This window comes from Macrotis lagotis, chromosome 4 (genome assembly GCF_037893015.1).
Source record: "Macrotis lagotis isolate mMagLag1 chromosome 4, bilby.v1.9.chrom.fasta, whole genome shotgun sequence".
Lineage (NCBI taxonomy): Eukaryota > Metazoa > Chordata > Mammalia > Peramelemorphia > Peramelidae > Macrotis > Macrotis lagotis.
In genome coordinates, this window is record NC_133661.1 from 199480613 (window position 1) to 199501679 (window position 21067).

At 36.0% G+C, this 21067-nt stretch overlaps 1 protein-coding gene across 7 annotated transcripts in view; it reads right to left on the bottom strand.

Moving 5' to 3' along the window:
• The window catches only part of FSIP1 (fibrous sheath interacting protein 1), a 322107-nt gene that overhangs the window by 211620 nt on the left and 89420 nt on the right, over positions 1 to 21067 (bottom strand). The gene's annotated exons all lie outside the window — the stretch shown is intronic.

The window sequence follows — 21067 nt, forward strand, 5'->3', positions numbered from 1 at the left end:
AATCCTTGATATACCAAATCTACAATCAATTATTACCATTTTCTTTTATATTTCTAAATAGTTTTCAAACATATTAACATCAGTCTTTTAACAACTGAATCTATAAGTTAACAGAATCCAAAAAACTTTGTTTTTCTAATGCTAGTTCTAATACAATGAATTATCAAATTTATGCTAGGCATTTCACAATGTTCTCCCAAAACTCCTGGAGGTAGACTTTATACCACTTTATAGATTAGCAAAACTTGAGAAAAAACAACTTAGAACAGTCTTGCTTTCCCCTTCTTCTACTTAATTCAATTAAGCAAAACAACCTCTCCATATACCTCTTATCTTCTTATTTTTTCAGATTTTCTTTTTTAACTTGCTCAGTTTTCAAGTCTCCATATTTCTACAATGGGAACTAAATTTCTCAATTACCACAAAAAATCATTAGTCACAACCAATGGCTTATTTTTATTGTCTAAGCTGTATAATTTATTTCAACTCCAGACTTTTTTTCATTAGTTAACCTTTAAATTAACAACTAAACTTTGTTGAAATATTGATAAAAGGTGAAAATAATTCATACCTCTCCCACTCTCCAAGAAAGGGAGAAAGACATAGACTGCCCAGTCCTAGTTCCAATATATGAAGAAATTTTGGGGACAAACCCTACAAAAATCCATTAAAATGCTCTTATTAATTAAAAAACTCTTTAAACCTGTAGTGTCTTATATTCCTATTGAGGTTCAGAAAGAGGGATTCTGAGTTCTCTCAGTCCTAAATAAAGCTTACAAAAACTAGCTCTACCTAAATAACAATTAAGATGTTATATTATTTACAAAAAACAGTTCAAAATATTTTTTTACAAATTAAATTATACTTCTCTCAACTTTCCTGTCTACTTACTCTTCACTTTTCAGAATCTGTAGGGAACTACTATTCTGTAATTTCCAAATCAAAAGAATTGCATTTTACAATTCTTTACAACATTTCTTATTACAATGATAACATACGATTTTTAAACATTATTTGAAGACATTCTAGAATGATTGCCTTCAAAGCCAATATAGAGAAAACTTGAACACAGTATAATATAAAGGGAAAAAAACTTACTTTTGTGAGGTTTTTAAAAATACAATGCCCTGTCATCAGATATTTGTCCAGCAGCCATAATGATAAAGTACCCTCAGCAAAGCAGGGAATGGTAGCCCCACGTTTTCATAGAAGGATTAAGCTTAGGGAAAAAGAAAGGCATCACAGAAGGGTGGTTCAAAGAATTGAGTTCATATATTAGGACTAACTTAGAGAGTCCAGTATCTATTGTCCCCTACCTTAAGGGTAACCTGGGGTTCACTGTTTTGAGGATAGGAATGTGGATAACTTGAACCATGATTTGAGGTTCTGGGGAAACAAAAAGGTCCTCTTGGAGATCCACAGTCCTTCCCCTTACCCCTTCCAGGCATTCATTGCCATTCCTCTGATAATCACTATATCCATTCCACCTTTCTTTCCTGGGATCCTTCTTTTCTTTTTATACTATATGGTAACATGATACTTCCTCTTAAAGTAAAACATTCACATGAGTTCCAAGATTTTGAGAGAGTTTCTGATGCTACCTGTGCAAGACTCTGAAAAAAACAGCAAGAAAGTCAAAATTGTTTGGACTGAAGTTTCCTGTATTACAGCAATGATAGCTCTTTTTCTTTTTCCTGTATGTCCCTCTATCATTTTTCCTTTTTTTCTTTGTCTCCCTACCTTCATTACCAAATAAGCCAATGCCCTTAAACTGACTTATAAGCATCTCATAGCCTAAAACTATAGAACTGAAATAATACAACAGAAAATATAGGTTAAAAATGAAGTTTTATTCTCTAGTATTTATCATAAACCTATAAGTGGAGGAATTCTGTCCAAGATGACTCCCAAACCTGAAGGACATCTGACCAAGATGATTTCTCAAACCAGGAGGAGAGTATTTATCAAAACAACAGATGGGGGAAATGATTAGACTCCTTGGAAGTTTGTCTATGAAACAGTATTAAGTTTTCCAATTGCTCATCAAAGACAATCATCCTTATACAATACTATCTGATGAATTGTTACCTCTTCCTGGCCTTAAAGCAACATGAGGGCAGAAATGCCTGATCATTTGTCTTCCTAAGTTTATAATTAACATAGGGGGAGATATCCACAGATCCTGAATTCTTACCTAGGGGCAAAGGTGACTGAAACATGAAGACTGGGCATAGTCTAAAAAAAAAAAAAAACCAGCCTTTTTTCCAGAAATATAGTTTGAGAAACTTAATAAACTCTGATACCATCCAAGGTGTAACCTATATAGAAATGTTTTCTTATTTCAGGCAATGATAGATTAACGAAGTGTATGTTAATAAAAATGCTCTCCCAGGTTGATGGGGTCTAATCTCACATATAATTTAGTTTTGCACAGTCTATCATATAAATGATTAGGATTCTCACCCTCCTCTTGTACTCTCTCCTGGAAATTATTTCAATTCTCTGAATATACTATGCAGTCATTCATACCTTGAAGCAAAGATTGACTGACCTGCTGTAATCTGATGTAATCCTCAAGATCATGGAGTCCCAGACTGGGTCTAGTAAAGGTCAACCTTGAGGTCAAAATTCTTTTTCTCCATAAAGCCAACCTATTTGTTGTTTCTATGATAGTTTTTCTCTAACCCATGAAGAATAATCCCCATTAAAATAAATGCATCTGCCCAAGTAGGATTTTAGCCTTTAAATATGGCTTGAAAGTAAGATCTATGGAGACTTCCAGCCAAGATAGTGGAGAGAAGACAGGCACTTTGTTAAGTGCATCCTGAGTCCCCTCAAAAGTAATATGGAAAAAAACACTTAACAGAAACTCAATGGACAAAACCCAGAAAAAGAAGCTGGGAGAAGAACCTACCAACAAGGTCTGTCTCAGGGGACCATAGGTGAACTGGGAGAGGAAACCAGAGGGTGAGCACAGGGGCAGTGGGTTGGGGGGGTGGGGAGCCAGAGGACAGTGTTAGCCACAGAAACTTTTGTGAGAGGTGGGTCAAGAACCAGCTTTAGCCACAGAGTGCTTTGCCAGGGGGAGGGAAGGTCTGCAGGCCTGAATATCATTCAGCTTGGTGCAGTACCTGAGCTCCATACTTTTAGCAGAACATTCTTCCAGGAACAAATGGTAGCCATCACCACCCCCCAACCCATCAGGCACAGGTGTGGACTACAAAGCACATTCAGCTAAAAGGGAGATTGGCTTCCAGTCCATCGTTCAAGGTCAACTCAGACGCTGCTGCCCCTCATCACTCCCTCCAGGTTTGGGAGAGGGTTTCAATCATTCCAGAGAAAGCAACCAGCACCCCCTACTGGATGGCCCTTGGAATTACTAAGCCAAGTGAACAAAGCTTCTAGTGTTTTCAAAAGCACACCTCTGAGAGCCAACCCCTCCCCCAACACAAGATCCTAGAAAAATGAAGAAAAGGCAGCAAAAAGGGGGACCATAGAGAAATACTTAAAAGCAACAGATTCTAACTCAGAGAGATCTAGCATTTCTGAGAATATGAATTAGTCTCCAGCCCAGAAAGACTACCTTGAAGAAATCAGGAATGAGTTTAAAAATCAACTGGAGGGCAGCTAGGTGGTGCAGTGGATAGAGCACCAGCACTGAAGTCAGGAGTACCTGAGTTAAAATCCGGTCTCAGACACTTAATAATTACCTAGCTGTGTGGCCTTGGGCAAGGCACTGAACTCAATTTGCCTTGCAAAAAACTAAAAAAAATCCATTAGAAAAATTGAAAAAAGAAACTCAAGAGAAAATCAAAACATTCCCAGAGAAAATTAACATCTCACAACACAAAAACAAATTCTTGGAAAATACAATTGGACAAATACAAAAAGAAAATAATTCTCTCAAAGTGACACTTGGGGAAATGGAAAACTCCTTCAAAAATAGAATCGACCAATTGGAGAAGGAGCTGCAAAAGGTAAATGAAGAAAATTCTTCTCTAAAAAAAAAAAGAATGAAATCCGTGAAAACTAATGACTTCATGAGACAACAAGATTCTGTTAAGCAAAAGCAAAAGATTGAAAAAATAGAAGAAAATGTAAAATACCTCATCAGCAAAACCACTGACATCAAGAACAGATCAAGAAGGGACAACCTGAGAATTATGGGACTTCCTGAAAACATTGAAAAGGAAAAAAACCTGGATGGCAGAGAGAAGACAGGCACAGTTCTAAAGTCTCCTCATCTCTTCCCCATCTATCACATGAAAAAACCTCTTAAAGGAAATCTGAACCAGGAAACCTAGAAAGAAAAGCCAGGAGAGGAAAATCTACCTTAGGATTCATCTCCCGCAGCAGCCTTGGCTGAGTACCAGCAGGTGAGTCTGAGCTCCCAGGGAAGATCAGCCAGACCAACAGCTGAATTGGAACCGGGAGTCTGAGGGCCCAAGAGCCAGACCTGCTGGATCAGCGGTGGAGCTGGACAAAGGGGGCTTCGGTCCATGGGGAAGCAGAGGCGCTGGTGTTGGGGCTGTCCCCCTGGAGCTTGGGGAAGGGGCCGCAGGGAGAGATCTGGTGCAGGACAGCTGTGGACACCATCCCTGGGCTCCTCCAGTCTGAGCAACTCTGAGCCCATGCCTTCATTGCACCTAGGCTTCTTCTCAAACAAATGCAAATTATTTCTGCCTCAGGCCCAGGTGTGTGAGCAAAAGAACCAGCCCAGCTGAGGAATCACCTCAGGCCAGGGTAAAGCCCACCACTGATTGAAGGCAAAAGAATTCAATAGTTCCAATTCCCTCCCACAAGCAAAAGGAGAAGGCCTCCCAACCAAGGTCACAGACACCCCAGAGAGGGCAACCAGAACCTCCTACTGGCCAGAAAGAGAAACTGCACTCAGTAAAGCCTTTAGAGATCCCAAGCCCAGGTGAACCAACCCCACCCAACTCAAGGTCTTAGCATAATGAAGAAGGGTCAGCAGAAAGGTGGATCCATAAAAAAATTCCTGGAAGGGAAAGACCCCAACCCAGAGAGACCTGGAACCTCTGAGGAGAATACAATCTGGTCTCCACCACAGAAAGACTTCCTTAAAGAAATAAGGAAGGAGTTTAAAAATCAACTGGAAAATTTGGGGGAGACAATTAATACCTTGAAAATGAGAATAATTCTCTCAGATCCTCAAATGAGCAAATGCAAAAAGAAATTAATTCTCTCAAAACCTCAATTGGTCAAATGGAAAGTTCTTTGAAAAGTAGAATCGGCCAACTGGAAAAAGTTAATGAAGAAAACTACTCCCCCCAAAAAATAATGGAGTCTACAGAAACTAATGACTCCACGAGACAGCAAGAGTCAGTTAAACAAAATCAAAAAATAGAAAAATAGAAGCAAATGTGAAATACCTCATCAACAAAACCACTGACCTTGAGAATAGAACAAGGAGGGGCAACCTGAGAATTATTGGACTTCCTGAAAACATTGAAGAGAAAAAAATCCTGGACTTAATATTACAGGATCTAGTGATGGAAAATTGCCCTGATATCATGGAACCAGAGGGCAAAGTAGTTATTGAAAGAATACATCAATCCTCTCCAGAAAAAGATCCTAAAATGTAAACACCAAGGAATATTGTGGCCAAACTCCAGAACTATCAGATAAAAGAGAAAATCCTGCAAGCAGCCAGAAAGAAACAATTTAAATATCAAGGAGCCACAGTAAGGATCACGCAGGACCTGACTGCATCAACTTTAAGGGATCAAAGGGCCTGGAACGAGATATTTCAAAGAGCACAGGAACTTGGAATGCAGCCAAGAATCTACTTCCCTGCAAAGCTGAGCCTTCTCTTCCAGGGAAAAAGATGGACATTTAACAAAATGGAAGAATTCCAAAAATTTCTGATGAAAAGACCAGAGCTAAACAGAAAATTTGGATATCAAACAGGAGGTTCAAGAGACACATGAAAAGGTAAAAAAAAGGGGGGGGGGCAGTAAAAGGAAAAAAAAATGCAATCCAGCAAGTTGAAACTGGCTATATCCCAGCATGGGGGGGGGGGGGGGTAGAGACGCTCATAAATCCTGAGAATCCTGAGAAATGTAACTCTAACAGAGAGAATATACCTAGCCAGAAATGCTGGACATCCATGACCTATCCATGAGACGGATATCTAATGGGATGTAACTGGCTTTAACTCCACTGGGGAGAAAGACTCTAATAACTCTCAGGAATTTGGACTCTATTCAACAGAATATACTGAACTAGAAGGGACAGACACTCAGAATTTTCTATGACTTAGATAGAATGATCTAAAAAAAATACAATACCTCCCTAAAAAGGGGGACAGGAAAGAGACGGGAGGAGGGAGGGGATTGAATGGGACAAATCTCATTGCATTAAGAGGTACAAAAAACCTATGCTAATAGAGGGGAAGAAGGGAGTGGAGGAGAAACACCTTAATCTTCTTCTCATCAGACTTGGCTTAAAGTCAACCTACACATACTCAGTTAACTTATAAAACATCTCACCTTTCAAGAAGTAAAAGGGGAAAAGGGGAGGGGGGAACAGAGAAAGGGAAGGGGAGTGGAGGAAATAAGGTGAAATAACAAAAGGAAGGGAAGGGACAGGGAAAGGGGAAAGGGGAAAGAAAGGGGAGGGAGTGATATAGGAGGGCAAACACACTGAAGGGGGTGGTATTCAAAAACAAAATACTGGGGAATATGGATAAAAGGGGGGTAAAGGGAAAAATACAAACAAAAAATACAAAAATACAAAGATAGCACAGAGGGCAATAAAGAATTAGTAATCATAACCTTAAATGTGAATGGGATGAACTCTCCCTTAAAACATACGCAAATAGCAGAGTGGATTAAAAACCAGAATCCTACAATATGCTTCTTACAAAAAACTCATTTGAAGCAGAAAGATACATATAGAGTAAAGGTAAAAGGTTGGAGCAAAATATATTTTGCTTCAGCTGAAGTAAAAAAAGCAGGGGTAGCAATCCTTATCTCAGACAAAGCAGCAGCAAAAATAGATAGTGTTAACATAGATAAGGAAGGAAACTTTATCCTCCTAAAAGGTACCATAGACAATAAAGTCATTTCAATTTTGAATATATATGCACCAAGTGGGACAGCACCCAAATTCTTAGAGGAGAAGCTGAAAGAATTACAGGAAGACATAGACAGCAAAACTCTACTAGTAGGAGAACTCAACCTCCCACTATCAGATCTAGATAAATCAAATCATAAAACAAGCAAGAAAGAAATTAGGGAGGTAAATAGATTGTTAGAAAAATTAGATAAGGAAGGCTTATGGAGGAAACTTAATGGGGATAGGAAGGAATATACCTTTTTCTCTGCAGTACATGGAACTTATACAAAAATTGACCATGTACTAGGAAATAAAAACCTAATGATCAACTGCAGAAAGGCAGAAATAGTCAATACATGTTTCTCAGATCACAATGCAATAAAAGTCATATGCAATACTGGGCCAAGGAGATATAGACCCAAAGCAAATTGGAAACTGAATAACCTCATCTTAAAAAATGAGTGGACCAAAAAACAAATTATAGAAAGAATTAACCATTTTATCCTAGATGATGATAATAATGAAACAACATACCAAAACCTATGGGATTCATTCAAAGCAACTCTCAGGGGATGTATTATAGCTCTAAATGCTTATATGAATAAATTGGAGAAAGAGGAAATCAATGAACTAAACATGCAACTAAAAAAATTAGAGAAAGAACAAATCAAAAATCCTGAACCAAATACCAAATTAGAAATTTTAAAAATTGAAGGAGAAATTAATAAAATTGAAAGCAAAAAAACTATTGAATTAACAAATAAAACCAAAAGTTGGTATTATGAAAAAAACAATAAAATTGATAAACCTCTGGTCAATTTGATTAAAAAAAAGAAAGAAGAAAACCAAATTGCTAGTATTATAAATGAAAAAGGTGAACTCACCACCAATGAGGAGGAAATTAAAGTAATAATTTGAAATTATTTTGCCTAACTTTATGCCAATAAATTTGATAATCTAAGTGAATTGGATGAATATTTACAAAAATATAAGTTGCCCAGGTTAAATGAAGAAGAGATTAAATACCTGAACAACCCTATCTCAGAAAAAGAAATTCAACAAGCCATTAGTGAACTCCCTAAAAAAAAAAAATCTCCAGGGCCTGATGGATTCACCAGTGAATTCTACCAAACATTTAAGGAACAATTGGTTCCAATCCTATATAAACCCTTTGGAAAAATAGGGAAAGATGGAACTCTGCCTAACTCTTTCTATGAAACCAATATGGTACTGCTACCTAAACCAGGAAGAGTTAAAACAGAGAAAGAAAATTATAGACCTATTTCCCTCATGAATATAGATGCAAAAATCCTAAATAAAATCTTAGCAAAATGACTACAACAAGTCATCACTAGGATAATACATTATGATCAAGTAGGATTTATTCCAGGAATGCAGAGTTGGTTCAATATTAGGAAAACTGTTAGTATACTCAATTATATCAATAACAAACCTATCAGAAACCATATGATCATATCAATTGATGCTGAAAAAGCTTTTGACAAAATACAGCATCCATTCCTATTAAAAACACTAGAGAGTGTAGGAATAAATGGACTGTTCCTTAAAATAATGAGCAGTATCTATCTGAAACCATCAACAAGCATTATACTCAATGGGGAGAGGCTAGAGGCATTCCCAATAAGATCAGGGGTTAAACAAGGGTGCCCATTATCACCACTACTATTCAATATCGTATTAGAAATGTTAGCATCAGCAATTAGAGAAGAAAAAGAAATTAAAGGAATTAGAATTGGGAAGGAAGAGACAAAACTCTCACTATTCGCAGATGACATGATGGTCTACCTAGAGAATCCCAAGAAATCATCTAAAAAACTACTGGAAACAATTAGCAATTTTAGCAAAGTTGCAGGTTATAAAATAAACCTCATAAATCCTCATCTTTCCTATATATGACTAGCAAAAAACAGCAGGAAGAGCTAGAAAGAGAAATTCTATTCAAAGTAACCTCAGACTGTGTAAAATACTTGGGAGTCTATTTGCCAAGACAGACTCAGAATCTTTTGGAAAACAATTATAAAACAGTTCTCATACAAATTAAATCAGATATAAATAACTGGGCAAATATCAACTGCTCATGGATAGGCAGAGCTAATATAATAAAAATGACAATTCTACCAAAACTAAACTATCGGTTTAGTGCCCTACCAATCAAAATTCCAAAAAATTACTTTAATGAGCTAGAAAAAATTGTAAGTAAATTCATATGGAGAAATAAAAAGTCAAGAATTGCCAGGAGCTTAATGAAAAAAAATGCAAACGAAGGTGGCTTAGCACTACCAGATCTAAAATTATATTATAAAGCATCAGTCATCAAAACTGTTTGGTATTGGCTAAGAAATAGAGTGGTAGACCAGTGGAATAAACTGGGTGTAATAGCAGGAGAGGATTATAGTAAGCTGCTGTTTGATAAACCCAAAGAGTCAGGCCACCTGGATAAAAACTCCCTCTCTGATAAAAACTGCTGGGATAATTGGAAGCTAGTATGGAAGAAACTTAGATTAGACCAACACCTCACACCCTTTACCAAGATAAGATCCAAATGGTTACAGGACATAGACATAAAAAAAATACTATAAGCAAATTAGAAGATCAAGGACTAGTCTACCTGTCAGATCTATGGAAAGGGGAACAGTTTATGACTAAGGAAGAGTTGGAGAACATCACTAAAAACCAATTAGATGATTTCGATTACATTAAATTAAAAAGTTTTTGCACAGGTAAAACCAATGTAATCAAAATCAAAAGAAAAGTAGTAAATTGGGAAACAATCTTTACAACTAATGATTCTTACAAAGGACTCATTTCTAAAATATACAGAGAACTGAGTCATATTTTTAAAACAAAAAGCCATTCCCCAATTGACAAATGGTCAAAGGATATGCAAAGGCAATTTACAGATGAGGAGATCAAAGCAATCCATAGCCATATGAAAAAATGCTCTAAATCATTAATTATTAGAGAAATGCAAATTAAAGCTTCTCTGAGGTACCACCTCAGACCTCTCAGATTGGCCAGTATGACCAGGAAGGATAATGATCATTGTTGGAAGGGATGTGGGAAATCTGGGACACTATTACACTGTTGGTGGAGCTGTGAACTCATCCATCCCTTCTGGAGAGCTATTTGGAACTATGCCCAAAGGGCAACAAAAATGTCCATACCCTTTGACCCAGCAATACCACTACTGTGTCTTTATCCTAAAGAGATGAGGGAAAAGGGTAAATGCATTACTTGTATAAAAACATTTATAGGTGGCTGTTTGTGGTGGCAAAGAATTGGAAATCAAGTAAATGTCCTTCAACTGGGGAATGGTTTAGCAAACTGTGGTACATGTATGTCATGGAATACTATTGTTCTATTAGAAATCAGGAGGGATGGGATTTCAGGGAAACCTGGAGGGATTTGCATGAACTGATGCTGAGTGAGATGAGCAGAACCAGAAAAACACTGTACGCCCTAACAGCAACATGGGAGTGATGTTCAACCTTGAAGGACTTGCTCATTCCATCAGCGCAACAATTGGGAACAATTTTTGGCTGTCTGCAAAGGAGAGTACCATCTGTATCCAGATAAGGAGCTGTGGAGTTTGAACAAAGTACAAGGACTATTCCCTTTAATTCGGAAAAAAAACCCAGATGTCTTATGGTTTGATCTGGTTACCTCTGAGAATTCTGTTCTCTTTAAGGATATGATTTCTCTCTCATCACACGCAATTTGGATCGAGGTACAACATGGAAACAAAGTAAAGACTGATGGAGTGCTATCTGTGGGGTGGGGGGGAGGGAAGCAAGATTGGAGGAAAACTGTAAAACTCAAATAATATCTTTAATAAACATTCTATTGCTTTAAAAAAAAGCCTGGACTTAATATTACAGGATCTAGTAATGTAAAACTGTCCTGATATCATGGAACCAAAGAGCAAAATAGTTATTGAAAAAAATACATCAATTCTCTCTGGAAAGAGATCCTAAAATGAAAACACTAAGAAATGTTGTGGCCAAATTCCAGAACTATCAGATAAAAGAGAAAATACTGCAAGCAGTCAAAAAGCAACAATTTAGATACTAAGGAGCCACAGTAAGGATTACGCAGGATTTGGCTGCATCAACCTTAAGGGATCGAAGGGCCTGGAATGAGATATTCTGAAGAGCAAGGGACCTAGGAATGCATCCAAGAATCCACTATCCAGAAAAGCTGAGCCTTCTCTTCCAGGGAAAAAGACAGACATTTAACAAAATGGGAGACTTTCAACATTTCATGATGAAAAGACCAGAGCTAAATAGAAAATTTGGACATCAAACAGGAGGCTCAAGAGACACATGAAAAGGTTAAAAAGGGGACAGGGGAAAAAAATTAATATCCAATAAGATGAAACTGGCTATATCCCTAACTGGAAGAAAGACTTTAATAACTCTTGAGAATTGTAATTCTATTAGAGAGAATATACTCAACCAGAAGTGAAGGACACTCATAACTTTTCTGTGACTCAGATAAAATGATTTAAAAATGATACCTCCTTAAAAGGGGAACAGTAAGGAGACTGGAGGATAGAAGAGATTGAATAGGATAAATTACATTAAGAGGTACAAAAGACCTATTGCAATAGAGGGGAAGAAAGGAGGAGGTTAGAACCACCTGAATCATCTTCTCATCAGACTTGGCTGAAAATTAACATATAGACACTCAGTTAAGTAAATAAACATATCTTACCTTTCAAGTATTACAAGGGGAAAGGGGGAGGGGGCCAGAAAGGGGGGAGAAAAAGGGGAACTAACAGAAGGAAGGGAAGAAGGAAGGGGAAAAGGGAAAGGGGAAAGAAAGGGGAGGGGTGTTGATATTAGGAGGGCAAAAAACACTGAAGGTGGTAGTATTCAGAAACAAAATACTGGGGAATATGGATAAAGGGGGAAAGGGGGGAAATACAGAGGGAAGATAGCATGGAGGACAATAAGGGGTTAGTAATTATAACTTTGAATATGAATGGGAGGAACTCTCCCTTAAAATGTAAGCAAATAGCAGAGTGGATCCAAAACCAGAATTCTACAATATGCTGCTTAGAGGAAACTCATTTGAAGCAGAGAGATACACAGAGGTAAAAAAGTTGGAACAAAATATATTTTGCTTCAGCAGAAGTAAAAAAAGCAGGGGTTGCAATCCTTATCTCAGACAAAGCAGTGGCAAAAATAGATTGTATTAAAAAGAGATAACAAAGGAAACTATATCCTCTTAAAAGGTACCATAAACAATGAAGCAATTTCAATACTAAATATATATATATATATATATATATATATATATATACCCAATGGTATAGCATCCAAATTCTTAGAGGAGAAGTTGAACGAGTTACAGGAAGACATAGGCAGCAAAACTCCACTAGTGGGAGACCTCAACCTCCTGCTTTCAGATTTAGATAAATCTAATAACAAAATAAACAAGAAGGAAGTTAAGGAGGTAAATAGATTGCTATAAAACTTAGATGTGATGGACTTATGGAGGAAATTGAATGTGGTTAGAAAGGAAAATACTTTCTTTTCTGCAGTACATGGCACTTACACAAAAACTGACCATGTACTAGGGCATAAAAACTTAATGATCGACTGCAAAAAGGCAGAAATAGTGTGTACAACTTTCTCAGGTCAGAATGCAAAAAAAAAAAATCATATGCAATATTGGGTCGGGAGAAATAAACCCAAAACTAATTGGAAACTAAATAACCTCATTTTAAAGAATGAGTAGATCAACCAACAAATTATAGAAAGAATTATTTCATCCTAGATAATAACAATAATGAAACAACATATCAAAACCTATGGGATACACTCATGGTCGCAGACAGGAGATATATTCTATCTTTAAATGCTTACATGAATAAATTAAAGAAAGAAGAAATCAATGAACTAAATATGCAACTAAAAAAATTAGAGAAATAACAAATTTAAAACTCCCCAATAAATACCAAATTACAAATTCTAAAAATTAAAGAAGAAATTAATAAAATCAAAACCAAGAAAACTATTGAACTAATAAATAAAACTAAGAGCTCGATTTATGAAAAACCAATAAAATTTTTAAACCTCTGGTCAATTTGATTGAACAAAAGAAAAAAGAAAACCAAATTGCTAGTTATCATAAATGAAAAAGGTGAACTCACCACCAATGAGGAGGAAATTAAAGTAATAATTCAAAATTATGTTGCCCAACTGTATGCTAATAAATTTCACAATCTAAGTGAAATGGTCGAATATTTACAAAAAATATGTTGCCCAGATAAAATGAAGAGGAAATTAAATATCTAAGCAACCCTATCACAGAAAAAGAAATTCAAAAAGCCATTACTGAACTCCCTAAGAAAAAAAATCTTCAGAGCCAAATGGATTCAGAAGTGAATTCTATCAAACATTTAAGGAACAATTGGTTCCAATTCTATATAGACTCTTTGGAAAATCAGGTGAAGACGGAACTCTGCCTAATTCTTTCTATAACACCAATATGGTGCTGATACCTAAACCAGGAAGAGTTAAAACAGAGAAAGAAAATTATAGAGCTATCTCCCTGATGAATATGAATACAAAAATCATAAATAAAATCTTAGCAAAATGATTACAACGAGTTATCACTAGGATAATATACTATGAACAAGTAGGATTTATCCCAGGAATGTAGGGTTGGTTCAATATTAGGAAAAATGCTAGTAGAATTAATTAATTAATTATATCAAACTTACCTATCAGAAATCTTACGACTAAATCAATAGATGTTTAAAAAATTTTGACAAAATACAGTATCTATTTGTATTAAAAACACTAGAAAGTGCAGGAATAAATGGATTGTTCCTTAGAATAATAAGTAGCATCTATCTGAAACCATCAACAAGCATTATATGCAACACAGGTAGGCTAGAGGCATTCCCAATAAGATCAGGGGGTGAAACAAGGATGCCCATTATCACCACTACTATTCAATATCCAATATCATATTAGAAATGTTAGCTTCAGCAATTAGAGAAGAAAAATAAATTGAAGAACTTAGAATTGGGAAGGAAAAGACAAAACTCTTTGCAGATGCATGATGGTATACCAGGAGAATCCCAAAAAATCATCTTAAAAAACTACTAGAAATAATTATTAACTTTAGCAAAGTTTCAGGATATAAAATAAACCCTCATAAATCCTCAGCATTTCTATATATGACTAGCAAGATGCAGCAGAAAGAGCTAGAAAGAGAAATCCCATTCAAAGTAACCTCAGATAATATAAAATGCCTGGGAGTCTATCTGCCAAGGCAGACTCAGAAACTTTTTGAAAACAATTATAAAACACTTCTCCCACAAATTAAATCAGCTTTAAATAACTGGGCAAACATCAACTGCTCATGGATAGGTCGAGCTAATATAATAAAAATGACAATTCTACCAAAATTAAACTACCTATTTAGTGCCCTACCAATCAAAATTCAAAAAAATCACTTTAATGAGTTAGAAAAAGTTCTAAGTAAATTCATATGGAGAAAAAAAGTCAAGAATTTCCAGGGATTCAATGAAAAAAAGTGCAGAAGAATGTAGCCTTACCAGATCTAAAATTATATTATAAAGCATCAGTCATCAAAACTGCCTGGTTCTGGCTAAGAAATACAGTCATGGATCACTGGAATAGACTAGGTGCAATAATAGGAAATGATTATAGAAATCTGCTGTTTGATAAACCCAAAGAGTCCAACTATTGGGATAAAAACTATCTCTTTGATAAAAAAAAAACTGTTGGGAAAATTGGAAGTTAGTATGGAAGAAACTTAGATTAGACCAACACCTCACACCCTAATCCAAGATAAGATCCAAATGAATATAGGATTTAGACATAAAAAACAATATTATAAGCAAACTAGAAGATCAAGGAGTAGTTTATCTGTCAGATCTATGGAAAGGGAAGCAGTTTATGACCAAGGAAGAGATAGAGAACTAGTTTGTTAAAAACAAACTAGATAATTTTGATTACATTAAATTAAAAAGCTTTTGCACAGACAAAACCACTGTAACAAAAATCAAAAGAAATGTAATAAATTGGGAAACAATCTTTACAATTAGTATTTCTGAAAAAGGACTCATTTCTAAAATATACAGAGAACTGAGTCAAATCTTCAAAAAAAACAAACCATTCCCCAATTGACAAGTGGTCAAAGGTTATGCAAAGGCAATTTACAGATAAGGAAATTAAAGTGATCAATAGTGATATGAAAAACAGCTCTAAATCATTACTTATTAGAGAAATGCAAATTAAAGCTTCTCTGAGGTAGCACCTCACACCTCTGGCCAATATGACCAGAAAGGGCAATTATCAATGTTGGAAGGGATGTGGGAAATCTGGGACACTAATGCATTGTTTGTGGAGCTGTGAACTCATCCTACCTTTCTGAAGAGCATTCTGGAATTATGCCCAAAGGGCAACAAAAATGTGCATACCCTTTGATCCAGCAATACCACTACTGAGTCTATACCCTGAAGAGATGATGAAAAAGGGTAAAAACATCACTTGTACAAAAATATTCATAGCAGCCCTGTTTATGGTGGCAAAGAATTGGAAATTAAGTAAATGTCCTTCAATTGGGGAATGGCTTAACAAACTGTGGTATATGTATGTCATAGAACACTATTGTTCTATTAGAAACCAGGAGGAATGGGAATTCAGGGAATCCTGGAGGGATTTGTGTGAACTGATGCTGAGTGAGATGAGCAGAACCAGAAAAACACTGTATATCCTAACAACAACATGGAGGTGATGATCAACTTTGATGGACTTGCTCATCTCATCAGTGCAAAAATCAGGGACAATTTTGGGTGATCTGCAATAGAGAATACCATCTGTATCCAGAGAAAGAATTACCTTTAATTAAAAAAAAGACCCGGTATCTTATTATATAATTTTGTTATCTCTTATACTTTATTTTTTTCCTTAAGGATATGATTGCTCTCTCATCACATTCAATTTAGATCAATGTATACCATGGGAACAATATAAAGATTAACAGACTGCCTTCTGTCGGGGGTGGGGGGAGGGAAGCATGATTAGGGGGAAAATTGTAAAACTCAAAGTAAAATCTTTCTAAGAAAAAAATTTTAAATTTTTTAAAAATTTAAAAGAAAAAGAAAGATCTATGACTGCTCCAGGATCTTCATCAAATCTAAGAATGTTACTGGTCAAATGGAGAAGTGCCAGGGACTAAAAGGCTGGTGTTGTCTACTAAAAACTACATTGCCCTTCAATCATGACTACTGGCTTCTTGAAAAAGCAAGATGTCATCAGACAATTTAAATTCATTTAAAGGACACTTAAGTTGCTCCATAAAAACAGTAACTGAGTTTTTTATTGACTAAGACTAATCATAAATCTTTCAATTTATGATAATCAAAAGTTCCAAAGTAAGGCCAGAATAATTCACCAGATGAATTTTCTCCCTTTTTAAGCCAGATATTTAAAAAACCTAATTACTTAAGGTTTTTTTTAACTGGGGTAGGGAGGAGATTTTCATCCCTGACTCAGTTGGACCTTCAAGGAGTTCCCTAAAGGAGCTTCCTTTGCCACATTATTTTAGCTAATTCTAACTTCCACTCTGTATTTTTAAAATTCTTAGATATTGCCAAAGAAAATTTGTCTCACACACATACACATGGATTGTAAGGGCTTTCCACAAGCTGTTAGCTTGATGCTTCAGTAGCAGACTCTGGATTTTACTTCTCCTTATCATGTAAAGTATTTCTGCTTGGAGAAGTTAAATAGATCTTTTACTAGGTTTCCAATTTCCAACTTAGGGTGAATACTTGCAGAGATGGTCTTTGAGAATGCCCTGGCTGAGGCTTTTTATCATTTCAGAAAACTCTCCTGAGGAACCACCTAGCTTAGCTAAACATCCTTGCCACAGACCTTGTGCCATACTTGCCCTGGGTGGGTGGGGCTGCCAATGGGCTCTGTCCTTTGTCCAGGGACCCAGTTTATAAACTAATAGAGGACAGATCAGCATTAAAACCTGGAAACCATGTCTGTCTGTCTGTCTGTCTCTCTCTCTGTCTGTCTCTCTGTCTCTCTCTCTCTCTCTGTCTCTCTCTCTCTCTCTCTCTCTCTCTGATTTAAAGGGGAATTATCACTGAGGACTACTGATGAGAGCAAAAACAAGCCTACTACTCACTCATACACATATACTCCCTCATACACATGAAAAGAAAAATCCCTTTTAGATTAATAGTAGGATAAAATCAAGTTCTATACTTTATTTTCAACTCATGTAGTGGAAGATGGTATCACCTTAATTCCTGACTTTGAAGAACTCTGATGATGGTATGTGGTGCCATTCTCCAGCTAGAAATATAGAACTTTCTCAAGTTCTTCAAAAATAGTGTACATGCTCTGATTACCCAGATTTGGGGGAGGATCTTCTTTGAGAACTCAAAATATAAAATTCCTTAGTGGGAATTATAGATTATTTTACCAATCCTATTCAGGAAGATATTCCTTGAAGATAATTAAATTTCCTTCAAAGGAAGGTCCACAATGTACTCAGGCACACACTAACAATTATCTCCAAATGTATACACAAAGTTCTAACTTTTGACACAAAATTGTCCCAAATGAGGTACTTATCTTCGTAAACCTGGAGAAGATCTTGGATTTCTGAGTTAAAGTCAGTTCACAGCTATAGTTCTCCAGCAGAAAACTCTCTCATTGGGTAGCAAATGTCTACCATGCCCAAAAAAGGAAGAGGTATGGCTAAGGGGTCAAGGGGACTTGGCCTTCCCCCAAATTCCAGACAAGCCCCTGAAAACTATGGCATGCAAAAATGAACCAAAGGTAAACTGGTGCAAGCTTTCCAGGCAAGATAATTGTTTATTAACAGAAATACATATAATTGATTATATGTATAATTATATAATATGTTATTAGATATATATATTATAATATATTTATATATAATTGATCCATTAATTAAATGGATCAAACTGTCCCTACCTCAAGTGAGTCAATGATCATGTGCCAGGTCTGGAGTCAGGAAGACCCGAGTTTAAACCCAGTCTTGGATACTTCCAAGCTGAATGACTCTGAGCAAGTCACTTAACCATGTTTGCCTCAGTTCCCTCATCTATAAAATGAGCTAGAGAAGGAAGTGGCAAACCACTCCAGTATCTTGACCAGGAAAACCCAAATAGATATATGAAAAGTCAGACACAACTGAAAATGACTAAACATCAGCAATGAAGAGGAATAGGGTTATGAGGGGGGGAAAAAACAGTTGCTCTGGACACACTGAACTTGAGAGTGATATCTATAGGTCTATCTACCTATTGCAATAGAGAGTTAGAGATGTAGAAATAGGGGAGATATTCAGGTTGGATACAAAGATTTGGGAGTCATTAACATAGAGAGGATAATTAAACCTATAGGTAGAGTCAAGAACACTAAAAAGGAAAGTATAACAACAGAAGAGCCCAGGACAGGACCCATACTTGTGAAGCAAGATAAAGATGATGAGCCAGCAAAACAAACTGAGAAAGAGTAGGCAGAAAAATAAAGAGGAGAAACAAAAGAGAACAGTTGAATTTGAATCTCTAAATAAATCATCTGCTGCCTGGGATCATTTAATTTGACTTCTGGAAATGTTAAGTGGGACAAGTCAAACCACAATGATTAGACATTTGTTTGGGCAATGACCATTATTGTCATTACTCCAAAATGGTAGACCAGTAATTTTTAAAGCCTATATTGATTTGGATTGGACACATATAAGCAATAAAGACAATTATGTGGCTATTGTTCAAAAAAAAGACTATGATCTTGCGTGGTGATCAGAATCAGTTACAGGTTGCCAGAGATGTTACATGACTGGCCTAGGCAAAATTTTACTCCATAGTCAATGACTTTATGAATGCTTTTCCTTTTTTTCCCTTCAAGTCTGTTGGAATAGGCTCCTTTGGCTACCCTCCCTAGCCTTTTTCACAGAAACATTGAATTTCAGTCAGAATCCATCTAATCCAACTCCTACTCTGAACTAGAAATAGGTCCATAACATCATTAATGGGTAGTCATCTGGCTCTTGCTAGAGTAGCTCTAGTGAGGATGAATCCATTTCCTCTCAAGGAAGTCCAGTCTACTATGAGATAACTCTAATTGCTAGGAAGTTTTTCCTTACATTTTGCCCAACTGTGCTTCTACAGCTTCCAGTCATTGTTGAGTTCTTCACTCTGAGACAAAGAAAAAAATCCAACTCCTCTTCCACAGGACAGCCTTTTGTATGCTTGAAGGCAACTCTCTTGTATTTTCTAGTCTTCTTTTCTCCAAGCTCATAGGGCAAGATCTTGGCTGCGTTTGTCTGGACACTTTGCAGTTTACTAGTCATTACTAAAGTATGATGCCAGGGCAGCTAGTTGGTGCAATACCCTGGAGTCAGGAGTACCCAAGTTCAAATGCGGCCTCAGACACTTAATAATTACCTGTGTAGCCTTGGGCAAGTCACTTAACCCCATTTGCCTTGCAAAAAAAAAAAACCCTAAAAAAAATACTACTAAAGTATGATGCCTAGCAGGGACACCAATAAACTGGAGAGCATTCAAGTAAATATAACCAAATTGGTAAACAAAGACCAATAGTAAATGACACAAATTACATGTTTAGATCCCTTGCCTCATCCAGTGATCCTGAGGTTTTCTGATAGAGTGGTCTTCCTGCTATAAAAATTTCCATAGCTAATAACAATACTCCAAATTATAGATCAAATAATACATTTGATTCTCCAATTTCAGTCAGATATTGAAGCAAGATGAGGGATAAAACTCATTGTTGAACTCAGTAGTAACATGTCCCTGGTAAAGAGACATAATTAAATTCAACAACAATCTCTCCTTGCCCTGGGATCTCATGTACATGAGGATTTTTAGTCAATTTTCTTAAGAAAAACAAAATAAATCAAATCAAAACATTCACATAAATATTTAATTAAGCCAGTTGGCATTAGAAAAAAGAAATGCCTCTGATACAAACACATTTGATGAGAATCATTTTGAATCAAAATTTTAAAAATTTAAGCATGAATCCAGTTGAAATGACCACCTGACAGATGAATAAATTACCCTCCTCCTTTGAGTGCTAAATTGAGTAGAATTTATTAAGTCCAGTTGTCAAGTCTTTTAAAAACAGAGTGATATTTAATTCTAATATTCTAAATACTGCTTAGAAAGACTAGAATCTAATGCACCTACAATGAAAACTGTTGTCACTAAGCTATGAAATATGACTCAACTTTATAGTAGGATTTACAATGCTTGTTAAGAACTAACAGATTTTTTTCCTTTTTTCTTTTGGCAAAAAGAATGCAGTTATACCACACATCTTGAGGAATAAATTGCTTCAATTAGTTTTCCTTTGCTGAGAAAAATGAAAATAAAAAGCATATGTAAAAACTACAACCATATGGTATTATTATTCCAATACTATTAACTTAACATTCCTTCTCCTGAATGTGATCACAAGCTTCTTGTCCAGTCTGCAATCAGAAATATAAAAGTCTAAATTCTGCCTTTCAAATCTTGGCATGAAATAACTGGAATCCATGCATGACCATCTGAGGATAGAAGATGGCATTACCAGTAGACTTCTAAGCAAAAGATGTTATGTCTGACAACACAATACCTCATATCTAATTAATCTCTGAACTAGTCTTGCACACTAACCCTTCAACTGATTATGATGAGGCTTTCCAAATATAGAAATCTATTTCTGTGCCTATCAAGGTTACTCTAATACAACTTTCTTGCAAACAAAGCTTTTTTAAGTTTTTGTGCTTAGATCTGTTTCAATATGCTAGTTGGTTTGGTGTGTTTTCAGTAAGTCCAACTGCAATTATTCATTTATTTATTTATTTTTAAAAAATAAAACATGGATTTGGGGGAAAATATTTTTAATCATTTTTAAATAATCTTATT